Source organism: Botryllus schlosseri, chromosome 2 (genome assembly GCF_051294905.1).
Source record: "Botryllus schlosseri isolate E-star chromosome 2, Bs_hap1, whole genome shotgun sequence".
Classification (NCBI taxonomy): Eukaryota; Metazoa; Chordata; class Ascidiacea; order Stolidobranchia; family Styelidae; genus Botryllus; species Botryllus schlosseri.
The window spans coordinates 11,711,222-11,735,409 of NC_137237.1; the positions used below are offsets into that span (position 1 = coordinate 11,711,222).

At 39.4% G+C, this 24,188-nt stretch overlaps 1 protein-coding gene and 1 long non-coding RNA gene across 2 annotated transcripts in view; one reads left to right on the forward strand and one right to left on the reverse strand.

The window, feature by feature from the left end:
* LOC145433541 (uncharacterized) overlaps positions 1-13,961 on the reverse strand; it is a 38,978-nt gene extending 25,017 nt beyond the window's left edge. Inside the window, exon 1 of the mRNA XM_080310660.1 lies at positions 13,388-13,961. The gene's annotated coding sequence lies outside the window, so the exon portion shown is untranslated. The remainder of the gene's footprint in view (positions 1-13,387) is intronic.
* Positions 11,829-23,719, forward strand: LOC145433543 (uncharacterized). The gene is made up of 2 exons (XR_013913128.1): positions 11,829-12,723; positions 21,898-23,719. It is a non-coding gene; the product is annotated as an uncharacterized LOC145433543 (long non-coding RNA).
* The last annotated feature ends 469 nt before the right edge of the window (positions 23,720-24,188 follow it).

The following is a 24,188-nucleotide window of genomic DNA, read 5'->3' on the forward strand; positions in this document are numbered from 1 at the left end:
TTATCATTCATTTGGAAATCCTTTCGGCGTTGCAAAAGGCAATGGACAACATCAAATATAAATTTAAAATCAAGAATCGATGTGAGTTTGAAACAGCTTGCTGAAAGCAATCCTATCACTCCAATTTAATGAAAAATTGTATACTTGAGCCTCGACGATTAGCGTGTGATGTTATCATTAGTAATTTAGTATCGCCTCGTGACCTTCCACCCTTCGCGTATTTACGCCAAGTGGAAATCCTGACACCGTCTTAATACGTGTGTGAAAAGCTGAGGAATTACTTCTCATAAAATGTAAACCAATACCGATTTGTTCACGAGTAATATAGCTTGACTGAATTGATCTCTGATAAGCTAAACAAGGTTTTAGCGATGCATTCTATTTACAAAACATCAGAAATCTATACCCAATAGTGCAGCTATGAGTATTCAAAGAACTACAGGGTTAGCATATATTCCGTATGCGCATGGAAAATATCGTCTTCATTGATTTTTTGGTATTTGCTGTAGATTAAGTTCCAAAATTGAGCCCAATGGCTATAAGTTCGATTTCCGATGCAATCGTTTCACCGTCCTTTAATTTACTAAGCAAACGCAAGAGGAGTTGAAAATCGATTACTTTGTTTTCTTTTTCATTTTGATTGTAAAAGGAAAATGCAAAACGTAACAGTCGATGTGTGAAACTGCTCATGCTCATGCACAAACGCACATACGTATACGTAATTACGTATACGCTCATGATTCTACGTTTCACATATGCAACGCAATAATTCCACCGAATTTACGCATTCGTCTCCACGGCGAGATAACGCAGTGGTATCATTAGGATTGCATTTAAAACAAACTCAACTTAAAAGAGACATGTTTAAAACAAGGCCCTAATTTAAAACATGTTTTTTATTGTTGTTGTTTTGTGTTGTTCAAGTCATGACGTCAAGAATATTCAATTGTGACGTCATATTGGAATGACATTGACAATTGAAAATATAGAGTAAATATAGCTCTTTTGACGAAATATCTGTACTAATAATGTTGAACCGACTATTTTTAGGGTTCCAACTAGGGATGGTGTGAACCTCTGAAAGGTTCAGGCTCGTGTGAACGCGAACGTGAGCCTCATGACGTCACGTGACGTCATATTGCTAATTCCAACCATACCAGCCTGTATTAATGTACAGATCGGGGTCCGAGTATTCCACGTTGATATTAAACAGAGTGTAAAACGGGTTTCTATACTTGCTATACAGATATTACCCCATTAACAAGTTATACAGCAGTAGCCAACACCCCAATCGCACGGATTTGGTTTTTATGATACAAACATATGAAATGAAGATTGACCCCGTATGCCTGCTACATTTTTTTACGTCAGACAACGATATCAATTTCATTGATCGGTTGAATATGCATCATTCGCTATAACTATACCTACATGTAGTATATTTTGCGCTTGATGTTATATGATTGCGGGTCAAGCTCTCACAGCAGAGAGTCACTAAATATTCGCATATGGAAAGCTGGATATTTCGAGCAAACCTTTGTAACAAAGCAAGTAAAGTTTTTGAGACTGTCAAGGTGCATGCTGGTTTAGTGTTGCTTTTTTATGCTGCCAACGCCATTGATGGAGTGACCCGCAGTTAAAATGTAATAAATGTTATAATGAAGTGAAATTGGTGATATTCTATATGAAAAAGGTTCACAGTGCATAACCTACCAAGGCTCGTTTGTGAACGCGAACCTTTAAATTTCTGAGGTTCACATACAGAACGCGAACGAGAACCTCACGTTCACACCATCCCTAGTTCCAACCATTCACTATATATCTATATACGTCGGCTATATCGGGTGGTAATTGTCCGTAGGCTCATACAGCATGTTTTTTGGAAGGTATTTAGACAATTATGGCAAAATCTTACAGCTTAAAAAAACACAATTTTGTGCGTCAGCCGAAAATATTCGGGTTTATTTCAATATGAATATACCATTCAATTGTATATTGAAGTTCTGTACCTCCAAGAAGCTCTTCAATTTTGTATTTTTAAAAAGGACTTTTTTTTTAAAACACTGTTTAAAACATGTTTTAAACAGAGTGTTTTGAAACACCGTTTGTTTTAAATGCAACCCTAGGTATAATTCACAGCTGCAACACCAATGGGTTGTGGATTTGAGTCCGACCGAGGTCGAATTCGGAATTCCTACCTAAATATTGGAGGTTTATCTAGGTTCCTTCTCGCCATATCATCCGGTAAGCGGTGTCTTATAGAAACCTAGAAGTGGGCCGTGCTACAAGTCGGCAGCTACTGAAGAAAATTGACCTGATGTAAATGACCACGACCATACTAGTCGACAAGCACTACGAATACCACAGACAACAACAACAACTCGTCCTCCATCGTGATTAGGACGTGAACAGATTAAAATATCGTAGCTAGTTCGGCATTTTATATAATGGAAATCACAGATCGATATCATGATGTATTGGTACTATGGGCTTGATTTATTCTGTATAAAAGACTTTGCATGCGTAATATTTGTTGTTGTGGCATTTCAGGGCAGAACGTTGCTGCGTGTACTCCATGCAATCCCTATTGTCACATATGCAAAATTGCACATTTAAGATTCGTTCTAGGACGCTGTATTCAACGCATGTCCATACAACGCCCGAAATTCTGTCATTCTTCCTATTTACACACGGATGCCTTAGTTGCGACGGAACAACATTTTATTACTTTCTTCGATAATCGAGCAAATGGAAATCGTACGGTATACCTCCAATGCAGTGTGTCACTTGTCGAGCGTCTTGTGCAGGCTCGACCTACATATATGGTACCTTACTGATCCGGCAGATTACATGCGATGATACCTGTAACTGGCGAAGTGGCCATCGTTCTAGACCGGAGGCGTAAACACGTAAAAATGTGAACGCGGCATGATGTTTGCGTGTCTCGCAGCAGGTGTCTACCATATGTTTGATTCAGCAACTCTTTCTTGTGGCCAGAGGCGACCCGATCTTTCTCCGTGTGAATATTGTTATCGATTTAATCTCGTCACAGACACTTTGATTTATGGCTTCGGTTATTAGCTGCCGAACACGCAGGTGTTGCGACTTGGGATAAGCTGCGGTGACGTTGAATGTCAGGTAATCATCACAAAAGGACGGATGTTTGCTACTATGAAGTGAAACAATGGGCTTAACACACTTCTTCTGTTGTCAACACAGTTCTATAATATGAGACTGATGATAACCATTTTCTTATCTCTGTCAGCACGTTTTCAACATAAGATGTCATGAGACTAAACATATATCTGTGCCTGGAATCTGGCACAACATCAAGTCCACCCCGAGGTATTTACCAAGACTTGTTAATCGCTGGAAATGGTAAAATCTTTGTGGCTAAAGCTTAGCTTTCGTGTAACGATTGGCAAGGGGTGTTGTTTATTTAGGTGTGTATATTCATGGTTTCAAAAGATTGATCAGTAGGGCAAATTTTTGTTGCACTAAAATTGCGATAAAGTTGAACTTAATTTCGACAAAAGTTGCAGTAAAAAGTTGCGTTTATATTTTTGTTGGATTAGTAGGGTATGAGATACTCGAAAGGTTCCGCTGTATAACCTTAGTTCCTGTAAAGCTGTCAATTCACGCTCATTCTGGCGAGATGGCCAAAAATTACTTTTTTCTCGGTACACAAGAAAATCACGCAATGCGGGAATGATTTTCCCCAAAAAAGCCAAACAGCATAGCGACAATCCCCTCCCCCTAAAACCAGTCAAATAACACACCCCGAACCCTCTAAGTCTGCAAACTTGACCCAAGGCGTTGCGTAAAAACTCACTCTTGGCGACTTTAACAAAATCAATAGCCTCTAAATTAAGTGACCCAATGAAAATGTAATTTTCGGCGGTCTCGCCTGGGCGTTCGTGAAATGGGAAACTATCTCAAATTTAAACGATAGAAATAATAAAGCGATCTATTTACATTTGTTCGGCGGTATTGACAGGGGTGGTTGAACTTCTTGCTTGTAAGCCATCGTGTTATAGATAACAGGGAGATGCAGCTAACCCATCATAACTGTTTGTTATGCAAATCAAAGAGAATAAAACCAAACTAGAAATAGTTTATAGCATGTTTTTAAATGACTCCTTTACATTTTTACGCAATATCTGATAAAAGTTGCAGTAAAAATTGGTATGAAAAACAGAGAAAAGTTGCAAAAAGTTACACTATAAAATCCCTCCAAACAGCTTAAAACATCATAGTACATCGATGCTGGGGATCTAGGAAGCTGTCGGAAGCTGTGAAAAGAAGTTGCAAAAGTTGCAAAAACTTGCCCTATTGATAAGACGTGATTGCAGTGCATTCGTAGTGAGATATAGATACGTAAGGATGGTGCGAACCCCTAAAAGGTTCAGGTTCTTGTGAACGCGAGCCTTTTTAAAAGGTTCTGTGTGAACGCGAACGTGAACCTTATGACGTGACGTGACGTCCAAACCCTACATTTCAGTGACTTGATATATTAATGTACACCATGGCTAGCGACGACTCGGTCAGCATAAGCCACAATGCTTAATTAAGTAGATGCTGTTTTAAACGTCACCAATTGTATCAACTGGAGCAATCAAATGCTATATAATAAAATCAATATCTTCCGTCGCTTTGCCAACAATTTCGACGAGGACTTACAAGGGAACATAAGATTATTAAAACTATTGCTACATTGGTATTGAGCAGAGAGTAAAATGGGTATCTATACTTTCTACAGATATTACCCCATAAACAAGTTATACAGTGGCCAACGCCCCAATCGCATGGATTTGGTTTATATGATACAATAAACATATCAAATCAAGATGGATCCCGTACGCCTGCTAGATTTTTTACATTAGACAGCGATGTATTCTTTATATCAGTGGTCGGGAACCTATGGCTCGCGAGTCATATATGGCTCTTTTGGGTATAAGATATGGCTCTTTGCCAAATATGTATTATTGTACTGAATTAATCAATATTGCAGCGACTTGTTGGTAAATTTTCATCACGGCCAGAATAAATATTCTCGTGGCAGTATAAACATGTATTTGAGAAGTAAAGAGAATGTCGTCTTCAGGTTTATAGGCTCGGACTCCTTCTTTTCAAAATCATCAAATTTATGTTACTGTCACTCGCCAACATCGATCGCGAATTCTATGTCCCGGGCTCGAAATCTTGAATTGTGCGATACGTTGATTAATCAAAGAGCATAGCAGACATGGCGACGTCCATTTCAAAACGCAGCTTTCAAATACGCATTGTCTTACTGATCTACGGCGCGAAATGAACTGTTGTGGATGTGAGTAATAAAAACTCGAATTATAAGCAACGTCATAGCTATCCACGTCCTTGATTGGTAGTACAGCTCCTTGTAATATACTGGCGATAAAATGTAGGCGTGTTGCGCAACGTTATGTTACTGCCGAATACTTTGCGAACTGAGAACTCGATAAGTATTTCGATTTTCGGAATCAGTGTGACAGTCCCATTCGATTAATATCAGTTGTAATAAATTCTAAGCTACTCATGAGGAATTGCGTTATCAATGGTGAGGCTTGGCCCGTCTGTGCCTTACCTCTCGTTTCGAGCTTTATTTTCGAACAATGAATACCAGTTTTTACAGAGAAAATATGGCGCTCACGAGGAATCCCATGTAGTGAGTTCGAATTAGTGCTACCATGACGTCACGAATTTTCAATTGTGACGTAACAGTTGATTGACATGTATGGCTCTTCGGGAGTTGAGATGGCAAAAATAGGGCCAATATGGCTCTTCGGACAAAAAAGGTTCCCGACCACTGCTTTATATCAATTTCACTGATTGTTTGAATAAGCATCATTCGCTGACTTCCCACATGTAGTGTATTTTCGTTCTTGATGTTGTGTTATTGCGGGTCAAGCTCACAGCAGAGAGTCACTAAATATCAACAAACGGAAAGCTGAATATTTCGAGCGAACCTTTGTAACAAAGCAAGTAAAATATTTGAGATTGGCTAGGTGCATGCTCGTTTAGTGTTGATTTTTTATGCTGCCAGCGCCAACCATAGAGAGGTCCGAAGTTGAAATGCAAAGAATTTCAACCAAAGATTTTATAATGACGTTAAAAATTGTAATATATGAAAAAGGTTCACAGTGCAGAACCTACCAAGGTGCGTTTGTGAACGTGAACCTCTAAATTTCTGAGGTTCACACACAGACCACGAACCATCCCTAATAGATAGCCTATAGACATCCTTTTAGATTTGAAAAAAAATGGTTCACATTTTAGATCTGGGGATATGATGAGATCCTAGAAAATAGTACTGAGATTTACAGAGTGCATGAAAAATAGCGGACTTGCTATATAGCTATATCGGTACATAGCATTTTTTCATGAACTTCGTACACACATCGGGGAATTGTGTCTTATGGAAGTGAAACACTAGCTATTTTACTATGCTGCAGTTTTATTTTAAACAAATGAAGTAGTTATGGAATGTATTTTCAAATGACGGCCACTAATTAGAAGTTCTAGTTGAAATATGTCACATTTAGATATCGGTCGAAATATTGGCGTTACGGTAAACGTATGTCATATTCATGATTTCGGTATCTTTTGAAAATTCTGATATCGGTCGAACACAAGTCATGATTACTGTGCAAGGTAATTAACACGACAAAGTCGCAAAATTAAATTCCCGAAAGAGTCCAAGTGCATTTCCATGCCAACGCATCTTCACCCATAAGATTGCTTGGTTTCGCCATCCGTTGTGTTTTTATATTGCGCATGGTTACCGTGAGTTGAAGACATCAACCCACTGTATGGGGGATATATGTGAGTGTGTTTGCCTTTGTGTGTGTGTGTGTGTGTGTGTGTGTTTGTGTGTGCATATGTATGTGTGTGTGTTTGTGTGCATTGTGCAGTTTGCATGCATGAACTGGAATTTGCGTCTTCTAAATTGTTGTAATTTCGCTAGTTTATAATGTCGTATAATGCAACACTTAACCTGATAATTGTACGCATACAAACAAATCTCCCGATTTGTACCCCGCACAAGTAATCTACAGATCCTCCCACTTGACTCATGTTGGTTGAGATCACGGACATAAGAAAAGAGTACTTCTAAACTCGGGGCCAACGATATTCGAATATAGTAGGCCCCGCTCAACTGCTTGTATGTGAACTGTATCGGGATCAGTACGTGTACAAGTTTCCTAGTGATCGATCAAGAATACGACAATTTCATGTCTAATTTCCAAAATGCAAGAACAAAATTCGTTAAATTAAATAAACCGTGAAATTTAACGACATTAGGTAGCATGACAGAGGCTAACAAGCAGCCATGTCGCATTGCATTTTGGGTTAATTTATATTTTCACTGGTCCACAAAATTTGTTTTGAAATTTTATCGGCCCGCAACCTCAAACAGGTTGAGAACCATTGACATAGAAGATATTATATATAGCTCTATATATCCCTGCTGGACGATATGCCTGTCGGTTAAGCGTATAATCAAAATGAGATGAACTTATACGCTTACACTTCACATAAGACTACCCTAGATTGTCGTTCACGTCGTCTTCAATATATTTCGTTATGAAATGCGGGCATTTTATTTCTCGGTGACATCCATAGACCGCGATTGAAGAGTGTCGACATGTGCCGACGGAGGGCTAAAATTGTAAAATCACCCGTCGTCGGAAACGCGATAGAACTAGGAATGAGAATTTAAACCTCCCGCGTCTGCGATCTAAACCGCCGTCGGTCGCGGCGCTTTGCTACTTTTAAGTTATGAGTCACAAGTAGATCAAGAAGATATGATTATGATGTGTGAAATTCGGACGTTTAGCGGTGAGTGTTTTGCATGGGGAATTTCAATTAGTTCGCTTGCAGCGCGGTCTGTAATGGTTCTAACGGAAACGTCGATAACAAACGGATTAGATGTGATCAGCATGTCGCGTAATTTCATTCCCCAAAGCTCGTAATGTAAAATACCATACGCTGTATCAGATGACGTATTAGTTTTACCTAGACGATATTAGTCAAAGCCACTGAGCGAGAGGTCAAATCACTTTTTATATTGTGTTCGTTTGGTAAAATTAACTATATACGCTCGCAGATTAGTCTAGACTAGGCGTTGGATCCGATTATTGGAGATTAAAATAGTTCGCGCTTACAGCGAGGCTCTTGAAAGCGTCTGCATCTCGAAAAGTGCACGCTCCAACACCCTTCGACGAGGTATAAGCACATTACAAGTACGGGTAGCGCTATACATACAATGCTTTGTCGGCACGGCTGGGACTGGCCAAACAAACACACGGACAAATTCGGCATAGGTCACTAAAAGGACAAGTGGAACTTATAGCAACAAACCGCAGACTAGTCATCACCCTGATTACTCCACGCTCCATTCAGGATATTTCGAGGTACAAAGAAATCTACAAACTTCCACATGCGCTTGAGGGTAATTGCTTGTTTGTAATCTGCATCGGCTAGTTAACTCACTTACAAATCGCTATCCCTTGCTGTGCATTCCTCCACCTTTCATACGGAACGGTAATTGGCTACCTCAACAGCAAACGAGCATCACGCATTAATTAAAGTAATTAGGAAGTTCATGAAGGTTTGCTCTCAAGACCGCTAAGAGGACACACTTCACTCAGTCCTTAAAATATGTAGTAGCCTAATAAGATGCATCAAGTCATGCTGTAAATCAGGGGTGGGCAAACTACGGCCCGCGGGCCGCATGCGGCCCGCGACACCATTTTGCGCGGCCCGCGAAAGGCTCATGAATGATATTTAAAATATTGAAAAAATGCGCAGTAAAGATCTAATTTCTGGGGGGACTCGGAGGGACAGTTTCTCATTATATTTCACCAGGATAATTATAAGTTATATCCTTACTAGTATATTCTTATTTCATTGCTGGTGCGATAGCCCGACCTAAAGGTCCATGCATTTTAAAAGGTTTCAATTGCTAGACATTAAAAAAGTCAAAATGGGAATGACTATGACATCACGAGTGTAATTTTACATTGGTTACTCCAGCAAGTGTATTACTTTTCGTGCTGTAGCCTACTTGTAAAAACCGATTCGCGCGTGTCGTAGGTAGATTCGTTCTCTATATGTGCAGAAGTATTTATATCTATAAAATCTCTATGCATCATATTTGAAGCTAACATGGTTATGACGCTGTCAGCATTGATTGTCCTGGAGTTGAACCAAAAGTAGAATCAGTAAATCTACAAGCAGATCACTGCACACAGATTCAAATCTCCATCCTGTTCTAAGAATCGAGATTAACGACTTTTCATCCCTAGTTTAAAAAAAATAGGTTATATTGAGGTTGACCAGCACCTTATGAAATCTCGCCAGAGTTTCTGATGCGTGTACCATATTCTCAAATCAATGGTTGGTTGGTTTTAAATAAAAATATATATAACTTGCTTGCACATCCTCACTATATAATCAAATACCAACATTGCGTTTTGGTTTATAATCCCAATTTTATATAGTGCGGCAGGCGAATGGATTTAGATGTTGAATGCTCGGTCCATGTCCTGAATGCCGCAGTAAACTGAGAAATTTTTCGCGCTTCGCGCGATTTACCTCCAGTTCATAGTTCTTGCTCTGTCTATTGTCCAATGTCCATATTTCATATACGGTATCACAATTCTCTCGTTTTTCACTATCATAAAGGAGGGCTTGTCTAACAAAGTTTAGGAACCACTATTATATGATTAAATAACAATATTGCCTTTGCCTAATAATCTCAATTTAGGATAGTGCGGCCCGCGAATAGATTTAGATGTTGAATGCGGCCCGCGAGCCCAAAAGTTTGCCCACCCCTGCTGTAAATGGTCCTTAACAACGCTTTACGATACATTAAGCTGATGTTACTGCAACTTGTCCGACTCGCTTAACAATGCTAACTCGAATTTCTAAAGAACATTCGTCCATATCCCATTTTACATCCTTCAATATCCTATAGCCGTAGTCGACGTCTACCGTAGTGAGGCAGAACAAACAGGCAAATATACAGGAAAGCGATATGGCTTGGATATTAATAGGCGAAAAGTTGCGGTGAAGTGTGATGTAGTAGGACCATTTGTCGTCCACGATACATGAACGGCACCGATGGATGTGGCTAATGGTCAGAACACTTAGTTGATCTCCAGTGTAAAACAAGAATACGCGTACTCACTTAGCAGCTATGTGAACAAATGTGGTCTCAGAGGCGCTTAAATCATTTATCAACATTAAATCCGCATTATTCTGCCGAATAAATAACGATACGGGCAATTTCTTAATGGGTGATCGCAAAATTCGCTGTATCACCTTGCTCGCATAACGGCGATTCAAAACATTGACTTATTTCGGCTGTGACGTTAGGAGAAGCCGAGAAGGATTAGATTATGCCGATGTTGTTCGTTATATAGAAAGGGATTATTTTGCATTGGAAGCGGTCATAAAGCGTTGACCCTGTTAGGAATACGACTATATATGTACAGAGGTGAATTATTGCAATAAAATATATTCCAATCTATTGGTGATAGAATCACGCAGTGCAAATGCAGATGCAGGGTCACTTATGGTGTAGTCGAGGTCTTGTCAAATGAATGGTAGCGTATATCAGCGTATACTATCTAGACCAGGGGTGGGCAAACTTTTGAGCTCGCGGGCCGCATTCAACATCTTAATCCATTCGCGGGCCGCACTATATAAAATTGGGATTATAAACCAAAGCACAATATCGGAATTGGACATGTAGCTAATATATATGCTTATTTAAAACAAGCCAAAAATTGCCGTGGTGATAGCGTACACGCGTCAGAAACTGTGGGGAGATTTCATAGACTGGTCGACCTCCACAACCAATTTGTGAAAACTATAGAGATGAATGTAGGACTGTCGATTCCTAGAACAGGATTGAAATTTAAATCTGTGAGCTGCGCTCTGTTCATAAATTTACTAATTCCACTTTTGGTTCGGTTCCAAAACATACAATGCTGACAGCATCATAACCATGTTAGCTTCAAACACGCTTCTATATGTGTAGATGAAATATAAATACCCTAATTTTACTCATATAGAGAACGAATCTACCTAAGACATGCACGAATCGTTTTTATAAGTACCTCACTGTAATAATTAAAATGGCAGTGGCCAATCTGATATCGTATACTCGTGATCCGAATTATGTCGTTTAGGATTTCTGTGATGTTTAGCTATTGAAACATTTCAAACTGCGAGGGCCTTGAGATCGGGCTGTCGCGCCAGAAAGTGAAACATAACAAAAAAGTAATATAGGAAGTATTTACCTCAGAACAGTGGTTCTCAAATTTTTTAAGACACGCCCCGCTTCCTTATGATGGTGAAAGATTTCGCGACCCCATATCGTCATATCACAAAACGCAACCAGGATGCTAGCAAACCTAGCAAACCTAACGGATAGTTTGTTGGCATGGAAGGCTACGAGTGTGGATATGAAATTCAGACGAAATACAGAGCAATAGTTATGGATCGGATGTGAATCGCGCGAAGCGAGAAAAAAATTTCAGTTGAGCTCAGCTTCGCGCCCCCCTTCAGATGATTTAACGACCCCAAGGGGTCGCGACCCCAGTTTGAGAGCCATGGTTAGAATTATCATATGGTGACATATACTAAGAAAAATTTTAATCAAGTCCCGGCAATAATTCGATTTTTAGTACGTATTTTATCAATATTTTTAAGAAGTGTCTTTAGACTCTCGCGGGCCGCACAGAAAGGTGTTGCGGGCCGCATGCGGCCCGCGGGCCGTAGTTTGCCCACCCCTGATCTAGACACAGCAGCTACCGTTGTGTACTGAAAACGTATCTGTGCATAATAATTAGTCATAATTAGTAATATAATCTGATTGTAAGTATTGCAGGATCACTGATTGTTGTGGCAATCCACACGTAAATATGCAATACACGTTAATATTATTTGCCTCAAACTAGTATGCGACAAATTGTGTAGCGTTGGGTGTAGACCGCGTAGACTTGGAATCTCGATTCCCTAATATCTTTCTGTATAAAAAGGGTTGAATTGGCATAGCATGTGACAGATACCCGTTTGGATTATAAAGTTCTCAGTAAAGTTGATTGTTGCTATTCAATTGCGGAATGCGAGAGCATTTGTCATATCCCCGTTAATCAGGTTTGCTTCTATTCGTAATATCACATAAAGTAACTCTATCTAGCATCGGGTGCCATTCCATTCGTACAGCGAAGAACCAATCTCGGCCAATGTGGTATAATGTATAGCCCTTGAATCGGTCGCGTCCGATTTAACAATCGCAACACGTCAGTGCTGGAATCTCGCGGAAACCTCAAAAGTGTGATGGATCGGGATGAAGCGAGGGGGACGGGTTGGAGCGGGTGCGTTTGGCGGAAACGCGTCGCCTTTTCACCGTCAAGGATCGTTGAACAAGAAGAGCGGCCCGTTTCAGCGGCCGCGCGAAGCCCGGCCTTCTCGTGTTTACGTTGAGATTATTAATTTCCACAACAGCCACCACAAGACTCAACCTCAAGCGCGCAAGGCGTGTTTTGAGAAGCGTCTCGAATTTCATCTGCACTGAGTGATCTATATTGTGCATAGACCAAAGATAGTCATCACAAGACACTGCTGGTTATCTGTACACGAGGGGTGATCCGACGTGAATGCTTGGTGCCGATTTTGAGAAGAAGGCTTTCGGTGAGTTTCTATATATTTCGTGTACTGACGTAGGAAAGTCCAATTGACAGTAGGCCAATACATATCGGTGATGATTGACCACTGCTGTTCGGCCCCAACGTTTGTTCTACCACCATGCCAACCAAACGCATCAGGTGTCGCCATTTTGTATTTGGAGTCCGTCATATTGGGATTCTAACAATATCGGATCTAGCATGAGTACAGGTAATTGATCAGTTTTCGCCACAAAATCGCACGTACACATGTATCTTGGATCAGGATAAATGTTACGGTTATGGCGTATAAAACTAATCCCTGTATACAGCCAACAAACCCAACCAGAAACAACAATCCGCTTTATAACATAAGATAACGTATATATGAAGCATATAGAACACATGTAAATATGCTTGTTCGTTGCTGCGTGAATGTAAAGTATTGGCCAATCTGGTTGACAGACTTCTGTATAGTCTTCTGATATTCTACTGACTTTTCTACCATGTCTGAATTACTTCGCGATGTACAAAATTCATTCGTAGATACAACCTAACTGCCCCTGCCGTCACCTCGTGGTCATCGATTATGTTCACGCATGTCTTCACCCGATACCATCAAGTATATCACGTTACAAAGGCAGTGCAAAGTAAAAGAACTTATCAAGGAACTAAATACAAGGCTTACTCACCGTAAAACTTATCCTCGCCTCGCTTTTGTGCGATTGAATTCGATCTTGGCCAATGCGAAGATCGTCGAGGTCAAGTTAAAAGAACACGTCCTTTCTTTTCGAGCATTGAACGCAACGCCAAAAGTTCTCCACGGTTCCAATAGACTGGAAAAGCGGCAAATGGTAATTTGTTTTCTATGCACAACGATATGCAATGTGAGTGCTTGGCTGAAAAATAGCCATTCCTTTGATTCGCTATTTTCGGCTCTTGTTTTATGTGGAAAAATGGCCGGCTTATCAATGCACCGTATTTGTGATGTAAATAAAGCCGTTACGGTATATATTTGTTCCATACGAAATTGATGTTCGACATCATATGCTCTCGCGAATACACAATATATTATTTTGATTGGTCGGTATTTTGATTTGTCGGCATCGTACTCGTTTCATTCAGTACGTTGGGGTATTTAATTATGATTAACTAATTATTAACGCACAGGTAGTATAGAATAGAACTGGTCAAAGTGAGATGGCATGGTGTAAAAAGCCATTCGCAGTTGTACGCACCATTTCCATTATATATACCAACGCATGCAATGTTTCGACGTATTATTTGGGTATGTTTATAAAAACATGCTGTCAGAGAGTTACCAGGATATGACTTGTTTTGTTGTAAATTATATGGCCCCGGTTTTTATCTTCTTCAATCAGACAAATGCTTTTTAGCCTCCTTAGCACTCGCCCCTTTGAGATTTCATGAACTTTGTTCTCCTCTACAATGGCCGACGGAAGTAAATAGAATTGCAATTATATGAATTAATGTCAATGTATTTATAACATGAGTGTTGAATGGATGGATTAGAAACAGACTTGCAAGCAATGTTTGCAACGCAATGCAATGTAGGCAATCACGACTCGACTCACATTGTTTGAATGACTTCGAATGACTCGACTTATGAGAAATATAAAATGACTCGTGACTCTTTTTTGGTCTTTCTTCTTCTGTTTCTGCTGCACTGACCACGCCAACAATACCAATCATTTGTTTACTTGATTCCATGCGCATTTATGTTTCGATGTAGTTATAACTCCGTTACCAGCGGTGTCGCAGACATCTTTGTAATGGCCTTATTTGCTGCCATAGGGTTGCATTTAAAACAAAAATCAATTTGAAACAAACATATTTAAAACAAGGCCCTAATTTAAAACATGTTCAATTGTGACGTCATAGTGGATTGACATTGACAATTGAAACTATAGGGTACATAAAGCTCCTTTGACGAAATATCTGTACTCTTGATGTTGAACCGGCTATTTTGAGGGTTCCAACCATCCCATATCGATATAAATCGGCTATACCCTGTGGTAATTGTCCGTAGGATCATATAACATGTTTTTCGGAAAGTATTTACACAATTATGGCATAATTTTACAACTCAAAAAAAATCAAGTTTTTTTTAAAGCCTTTGTTTAAAACACTGTTTAAAACAAAAGTGTTTTAAAACACCGTTTGTTTTAAATGCAACCCTATGCTCTGCCATGATGGCCTTGACATTACAATATCATTACAACCACGCACCAATTTCTTCAATAGTCTGGGGGAAATTAGCTTGGGCTCTGCGCAGTTGAATTATTATCAGTGCATCGCAGGTGTCTGAATCCATATCGGGCTTTATGTAATATTGCAGATGGGATTTTCATAGCAATATAATGGACGATAGTTTTAGAATAACGATATATTTGCGCGTTGTTCGGGAAAATTCTATAGTTGAATTAGAATCCTCACTGCAAGTTCAAAACGCACAAATAGTTGATATTCAGTTGAATGGTTGGTGATTGCCAGCCTCTGTGGTCAATTTGATAATATGCTAGCAAAAAGGGCTTGCTTATCAATCGGTAGAATCCATGTCTAGACCACACTCTACTGAAAACGTGATGTATATGATCTTCAAGGTATTTAAATAACTTTTTGACTTTTCACCCCCATTTCGAACATTGAAATGATCATTCATGCTTTAAGTTTTGAGATTTGCATTTGCCATCCAACCCGTTCCAGACGTGACTATAGTTTATCCCACGGCCAGTAAATCCATCGTCAACACGACTACCATGCCGACGCAAAGTTGCATCGCATTCGCATTTGTCTACAAATTATACTGAATGCCATGCGTCTATATAGCCAGGAGTACCATACTCCCATTATTTCCCAACTCCAACGAAGCCGCTACACAATACACATGACCTCCAACTATCTAATGAAGGTCGATATATCTGATGACACATTTGCCTCTCTGTCACCAGTTTAATATGATGTGAAAATGTCAAACTTTTGTCACAACAGCAGCGCATATTTTTAAAATCACATCGTTTCCAGAGCTCCCGCAAAGGTGAAGTGAACAGACAATCTCAACCGAGATACGCGTCCACAACTTATTAACAACAACAAATTTAATCTGCGCTTAAAATAACCATGTTTCGTATATGCATTTGCGATTGATGAAATCGACAGTGGTCACCAAATTCAAGTTTATGAGGTGTACGGGTTTTATGTTCGTGCAGTTGAATTTTCGAATGGTTGGTTGTCGCCGTCGCGCAGAGGCCAATTTTTCTGTTATCTCGATTTCGCTATTGTGTTAGCTGTTCTATCTCACGATGTCGAACGCCACCATTGTTTATTCACATCATGTCGGTTACATTTCGTGTGTTTACCTAACGTTGATGGTCCATCAATCATACACAGACTGCTCCTCCACATATGATGGATGCCAAATAGAAAATGGCTGTTGTTTTCATTTTATACGCTTTTCTCAAACTAGACGCTCTAACTTATTTGTGATAGCTTATGAATGCAACCAATCGCGTGTAGCCGTCAGTATCAGAACTGGGGTGAATACAGTGAACAAATATCGAAGTATACCACTATACGGAAGTAAATAACATATAGTAGCCTACCACCGGCACTTTACAAACTAAAACATGATGAACACAATTTCATAGCTATTGATCCGAGCGAAAAGCCCGTTGCCTTTAGTACAAAGCAAACCTTGCACGTACCGTACAATGTACAGCATCGCAACGTGACTTCACATAAGAATATCTTCACTAGCCCCATATCGATATCAACCGAAATTCCTTGGTTCGAATCACTTTGTTGTTGCTTACATGTTTATTACAATGCACCATTCATCAAACAAAAGACATCTGTAAAAGAGTTCTCATAGGTTCGGCATTAGTCAGACTCCCTGTCCCCTGAGTGAACTCCCAGCCAGTACGCTGGGGATTAAGTGGATTAGGACCAGCAACACTTCGGCAGCAAATCCCTTTGGCGGATATCGGATTCCAAGTATCGCAAAGTGTCGATACCGGCGAATGTTGGCACGTTGTCATAGCTATCATTCCCAGTCCTGTATGGTATAGTCGGGTCACGCCACGTTTTGCCAGCATTTGTCTTGTTGGATTTTTTCGTATTGAATTCAGTACATTGAAGCACTTGTATGAATTCAGAAATTGTGGTATATCGGCTAACTGGTTAAAACTGTTCTTAATTTCACCTGGAATATTCAATATTTACCACAATCATCGTCACCTCTATAGTAACCCCCTTCCACACTGGAGACTGGAGACTGGAGACAGCTATGCATAATAGTTAATATAGTACGGTGGACAGTTTTTTCATGCCGTCTCAGTTACCGCCGTATGGTCTGTTTTTGACATCGTACATGTCACAGCATAACATGTAGGCTACATGTCGACAGGAGCAACATGGTAATAGAACAGTGGTTCTCAGCCGCCGGTCCGCAAATATATTATTATTTTATATCTCTATTCCAAATGCAAGAAGTTTGACGCTTTTCCGATAATTAGAGAAATAAGATATGGAATTATAAATTAATTTAGAGATTTGGAACAGATTTTTCTGCATCGTGTCATAATAGATAGCTATAGCTATATATACGTCACGATGGTTGTACGAAACTGTTCAATAGCATAAGCGATACTTGGCAGTATACAAGAGGCTATAGCAAACGGCAAAGCAGCATATCTTCCAAACCATACCGCACAATCACAATCAAGCTAGTTATCTGTAACAGGACTTCGGAAAGATCGCCTTGCAGAAACTTCAACAGAACCACATGGCACATACAAATAGATAATATCAAAGAGGCAGTTTTCAATGTTACATTTGAGTTGCATTTATACATTTTAATTGAATTGAGGGTCAATTTTGATTTGTGAAGGTTCACTGTTCCGCAAAATAGGTTTTGAAGTTTTACCGGTCCGCGAGGTCAAAAAGGTTGAAAGCCACTGTAATAGACGATATGAATCAAGCTTCCATGGTGGAGTCATGCGTTTTCTACGTAATAACTTTTCAATTCATACGGACAAAACTTTCGAAGAAGCATTTGAATATATGTTGGCCTACTCCAACATCATTCGGAATAGATATTCAAGATTTCGACTGGTTGTTGACTTAGTTATGATGGGGGAGGAGCTGTTCATCGTGACGTGTATTCTCCAAATATAAGCGTTTTCGTGAAACTATATAAATCGAAAACGCAGCCTCATTTCAGGATTTAAGTTGTGCGGAAAATTTATTGTTAGCACATAGCTCAGAATGAAGTAAGCGCAAGCCATAACTAAATGCATGTGCCCTTTGACATATAATAATGAGTATATAGTTTTCAGGTGCGATTCTAAACGCCACAGCGCGTGTCAATCATCCGAGTTAATCTAATACATTGGTATATATGATTCCTTTCACATTTTTCAAACCATACAGGCGGGCCTACAATACTTACCAAGTACCGTAGGCCCCGATACAGGCTTTTGTCTGCTTGATCGCCACATGCACGTAGCGTCGCACGAAAGGCGACAATAAACGTGCAGTGTACAGTTATAGGATTTTACGTTGTACTGTTTAGCCAAACAGTTTTATCAGGTGCTGACCAAAACAAATTATGAGAAATAATTACCTGCGGTAATATAGTTTTCGTTAAACAGCAGTATCGGCCAAACTGCAGTACATCATCAGGTTGACATGTAAATCGTGACTAATGCATGCTGGTAAGATGTCAAAACTCGAAAATAGGTATGATATTTCTCGGTGATTTGCTGTGACTTGCTGTATATGCACATAGAGACATTTCACTTATATATACCTTGAATGAGCGTTCACTCAGTTCTCTACACGAGGTCATTAGAGAAATATGGCTTAGTTAGAGAGACACCTGTAAATTTCGTTCGATCCTATAGATTCTCCATTTTGTTTCAGATGAAGCTTTGTTATCGAAGATCTACTAACACATGTCTATTGGCGATGCAAATAATGTGCTTGTGTGCGGTATAGTGACGCGAGAATCATTTATCGCTGCCTCATTGCGACGGCGCAGCTGTCCCATTTGTGCATGAGTTAATGCTACCGTACAAGTACTTGAACCTGGGTCATTCCATCACCAGTTAATCTTCATGATTACGCATCGATCAAATCATATTCGCCAATGAAGATTAAATGTCTACATGAACTCTGACTCTAAGACCTTTCATTATTATTCGCAGACTGTATAGGTCCTCAAAACATCACCAATAAGCCTATATGTATTGGAAAACCGCGCCCTGTGCTAAACGCCACCAACAACTTGTATAGACAGACGGTATAGTCTACATGAGAACGCTTCTCGGGGAAGCTCATTTCAATTTAGAATACCTTTGTTCTATACAAGGTATCAATTTATTTCTAGCTTGGATAATTCTTTTTTCCTACCGTCTCATTAAAAAGTCCTTGTTTTTTGTTGTGCACGTGTAAGCAAAGCCCCATGTCATTTCTTATACTACGGAAATCTCAATATGTATCCATAGTTTATCATCGAGTATAGGCAAAGCGCAATTTCTACGAGCTTTACAATCTTTATAAATGGTTGCCGACTTACCTGGGCATCGTTCATCATCCTCAGGACGTGTGGATGGTGTTTCGCCAGAGCAACAAATAACTTCGGGTCAAAGGATGGGTGTTCTGTCAGATATGAAGCTTCGCTTTGTTTACTACACACACACCAGCGAAAAGTACCCTACTGATCAAATTGATGTAATTTGGATACCTGCGTAAATGTTAGCTTGATCATACAAGTCGCATTCTGCAGAATGAGCGTTGTTTTATTCTGAATGACAAAAGATCCACACCGCTTATCGTCACAGTCTGTAGATGCTGCTTGCATATCCTGCTCATCTTCTTCGATTCATGCAGTGGTCTGATTTAGCCTGTTCGCAAGCGGTTCTATAGAACAATCACGCGGAGTTATATGAGACTAGCGAACCGGTTAGCAATACTGGCTATACTGTCAATGACTTTTTGTAACAGAATAGACTGAAGAAGTATGACTTTTGTGATAGAATCGGTTGGGAAAATTTGAATCCCACCAATGGATACATTCCTCATCTCATTAACTTTAAAAAAAATTCCATTAATGTCGAGCATAAGGCTGTGAGTAGGGCTGCATTTAAAACAAAAATCAATTTACAAGGCCCTTGTTTAAAACATATTTTTTATTGTTTTTTTTTCTGTTTCTTTAAGCCACGACGTCATGGATATTCAACTATGACGTCATTATGGATTGACCTTGACAATTGAAAATATAGGGTGAATAACGAATATAGCTCCTTTGACGAAATATCTACGTACTATAGCTGTTGAACCGACTATTTTGAGGGTTCCAACCATCCCATATCATATACGTCGGCTATATCGGGTGGTAATCGTCCGTAGGCTCATACAACATGGGTATTGAAAAGTATTTACACAATTATGCCGTAATTATACAACTTGAAAAAAAAACAATTATTTTTAAAAGGCCTTTGTTTAAAACAGTGTTTAAAACATGTTAAAAAATGTGTTTTAAACAATCATTTGTTTTAAATGCAACCCTAGCTGTGAGGTTCGTAGGTAAGTCAGCCAGACGATTATAATTGAATTGTTTACAACAAAAGGGCAGTTAGCGCTAAATTAGTGTGGTCGAGTCGTTTCTTTGTTAACTGTCCATTCAAGGACAGTTGAATTGAGAAAATTACAAAGATCTATTGCCAAAGCATTACAGGAGTTCCAACGCTGGTGACCGGTAAATCGATAAAGTCGCGGTAAAATCTAAAGTTAATTACAAATGCTTGATTTTCGAATGAAGTAAGATATTGATGCTCGACAATCAATTATGGATAACCTGCCAACAGTCCATTTACGTCTCATAAATGTACTACAAACGACATATTTCACAACTTATGTCAATAGATTTCTTGACGGTAAATCAGCAATGATTTGTAAGTTTTCGTGAAAGCCACAGGGAACGTTGCTCTGAGCCTCTCTTTAGAATCACTGCTCATGACCCCTTATTTTGGCAATACGAGTATAGATTTTATATCAACGGTGTTAGCATAGGGTTACCATATGTTGGGAATCTGAAAACAGGACACTTTTTCAAAATTTCGAGACTTACAATTCTGTGGTAAAATCCTGAAAAAAAGGTCAACTTTCCGGCTCAAGTCCCAAATTACCGACTTTCTAGGATATTTTTCGGTGAATGACTAAAAAAGGTCATTTTCCTGGTTCAAGTATCAAAAAAACCGTCGGATTGTTGTTACTTGGCCGCTGATTTTCTATATCTCAGTCCAATTTCCACGTACATTTGACCAAAATTCTCAAAAAAGAGGACAAAATCTCAAAAAGAGGACATTTTGGCGTCCTCCGAGGACACTTTCAAAAGACTCAAAAAAGAGGACAAATCCTCTTAAAAGAGGACGTATGGTAACCCTATGTTAGAAGGGACTGGCGGCGTTCTTTTCCTCCCTCACACAGACCGCGCCTGAGTGGCCCTGCCCTATCCAGATTTACATAGCAGTGCAAATCAATCACGGAACTTATCATTTTATGGTGTATAAATGTGTATACATTTCAAATGAACATACAGTACGAACGTTTTAATAATGTAATAAATTGTTAATAGAGAATAACTGTATGATTTGGAAATTCCTGATATTTGTTTCTATTACTGTAAATGTGTATTTTTATAGAATGACCTGCGACCCAGGATTGTCTTTAAATAAAAGAATACTTTTGATTTGAAGTCACAAATTCGAATTTTTATAATCCGAAAACGGTCACAAAATTGGAGAAACTACAATATGAAATGCATTTGATATTAGCTTGAAATGATCAAGACACACGAATCATCACACATGTGTCAACATCGACCGATGCATCAAGGTGGAGGCGGGGCCTACGATAACTTAAGTTATCGTAGGCCCCGGTGCAGGTTTTTTTAATCGAAATTGGCACGCACAGCACATTGACTTTGATATAATAGTTTTCATACTTTGTGGTTACATAGTTTGGCCAGAAGGCCAGTACATAAATTATTGACCCGTATACTATCTCACATGTCGTAGGCGTACTATGATCTGTGTTTCTATTGATGTGGTGATCTGAACCACCATTCCAAGCGATAGTTTGTTCCGATGATGAATTACAACAACGTTATCCTTTTCAGCTTGCGGGGATTTGTTTAACCGGTCCTGGATCGCGAGACAAGTCAGCGTTAAATTGCCGGATTGTCGAAATCTGTAACCTCTACCTTATCACCCTCTGAAGCCGCAAGAAGATTACACTTTCCAATTATCTAATCCCTTAACCGCACCGCGCGAGGTCAATTTTTGATGTATCGCCGCTGACACGTGAGAAACTTAGTAAGAGATTAAAACGACCCATGGCCAGCATGCAGGCCCGATCGATTTGATCGACCTGTATTTTCTCCCAATATGGTAGTCTATTGGAATGTAGTTTCGAAGAGGTGTAAAAGTATACAACTATACATGCAAGTGGATTCGGTCATCTGCAATAGGACCTGTTTTCGAAAAAAATTTACCTAAGCTTTGTTCGTGAGATTACCATTAAGTTGTATATCGTTACCTGTCATTTCTGCACTTGAAGACAAATCAAAAGGAAAGTATACATGCCGGTAAAAATGTACCATATAATTGGTAAAAGCCAATACTCCAATCAAAACATGTGTCGACAGCATGCAGGCTGACGAAAGCGATACGATTCACAAGTGGATGAAGATATCGATTAAGAAATTCGGAGGAAAACGTACCGCCTTATACATAGCTTGGTTACAGTTTAATTGGAACAGAAAAGCTGAATACGCGCATGTTACAGAGCTAGACGACTTGAGCGCTATAGAGGTAATTCAAAAGTGCATGTATACTGTATACAATGCGTAAATTTGACCACATAATGCATAATCGTCGTCGTCTCGGTGTACACTGTACAGTCATTGGAAAGTAGTTGCGTCAAGAACTGAACAAGTTTCCATATTTTTCGCACCTTGTGAGCAAAGCGATAGCTCGTCAATGATTGAACGATATTTGAAATTTATTAAGATTATATTTGGAATGGATTCTTACGAGTTGATAAAAAGCCGGCAAATGTACTGGTTGTACTGTTTTAGATTTATTTCTATGAGTAGAATATCTTATGTATAGTTCCTAAGTAATTCTCAATCAAATTTTAGGGAGTTCTTCATGAATTTATGTTAATTTTTGGTATTAAAAGTTATGTTCAAGAGATCAGACACAGCGTTTGGTTTATTGCAAGACTGATTTTCCCCTGCTACCGAGAGAGACATATGAATTAACTAACGGTGAAATACCATAGCACCGTTATTTATTTATATTCGTGCTATTGGTAGTTACGCATAACCTTAAATCTAGAAACTAATTCTTGCGACAAATACGATTGTGAAACATGTTTAGACTATCGTTCAATATTTATACATTGTATAGTCAACTGTGTACATTGATATCAATATTGCAGAAATTCGTGTACGTCTTCGCAAGGTATTGCCGGATGCAAATAACCGCCGACCAATTTTCAACAGTTATACGATTGCGATTTCGCCTTCAGTATGTTTATTATCCTGCTTGTTGGATTTTCGCCCGGGGAATACGTGATATTAAGAATAAGTTTCGTAACATCTGCTGTAAATAGGATATGAACAACGCAATCGATACTCAGTGACAAGTTGTGCGTTGTTATTGCTACTACTGTCAATGTGTATTCCACTCACTATGAATAATGCCGAATTTAAATGTTACCTCGTCAACCTCGTCGATTATTTCCGAGCTGATCCGAGATGTTTAAGCCTTTCATGATCATCAGATTTCGAGACTTTGCTGCGCTGTGTTTTCCAATGGTGCTGAGTCGCGTCGGCCATTTTGTTTCCGTCGTGCCGTTGCAAAATATTATGCTTCTTTTCCTTATACTCAATATTTTGTGACTAGTTTTTCATAATAAAACACACCCCGCACAAACACTGTTTATTTTATGTTTTCGATAGCGCTATCAGAACTGTAAAATATATGAATAAAAACGCAATATTTACTAAACAATTCCTCCGAAGCTATCTCAAACTGCATCGCGACGTACACACATGTCTCCACATCTGTGTATATAGTTAGACATAGCCGCATGTGCAAGTCCACGCTATATATATGCACGTTTGAACCTGTCTATGCATTCGGAAGCGGCAAAATGATGAGACTACCGATGAAATATCATTCTTTGTATATATCTTAGTTTATTCCCATCGGATGTGCAAGTGTCGAGTGGCAGGGTTTTGTTGCGCAGTGTCACTTGTGGGAATTGGGGATAAACACGAGCTGAATATTGTAAATTATGATTTGGACGTGATTAATCGTGGAGAAACGCGGCACGGGTATGGTCTCGCTGATGTGAAAAGAAAGTTCTAAACCTCGTGGGCGACAGAGTTCAGAACCGTCC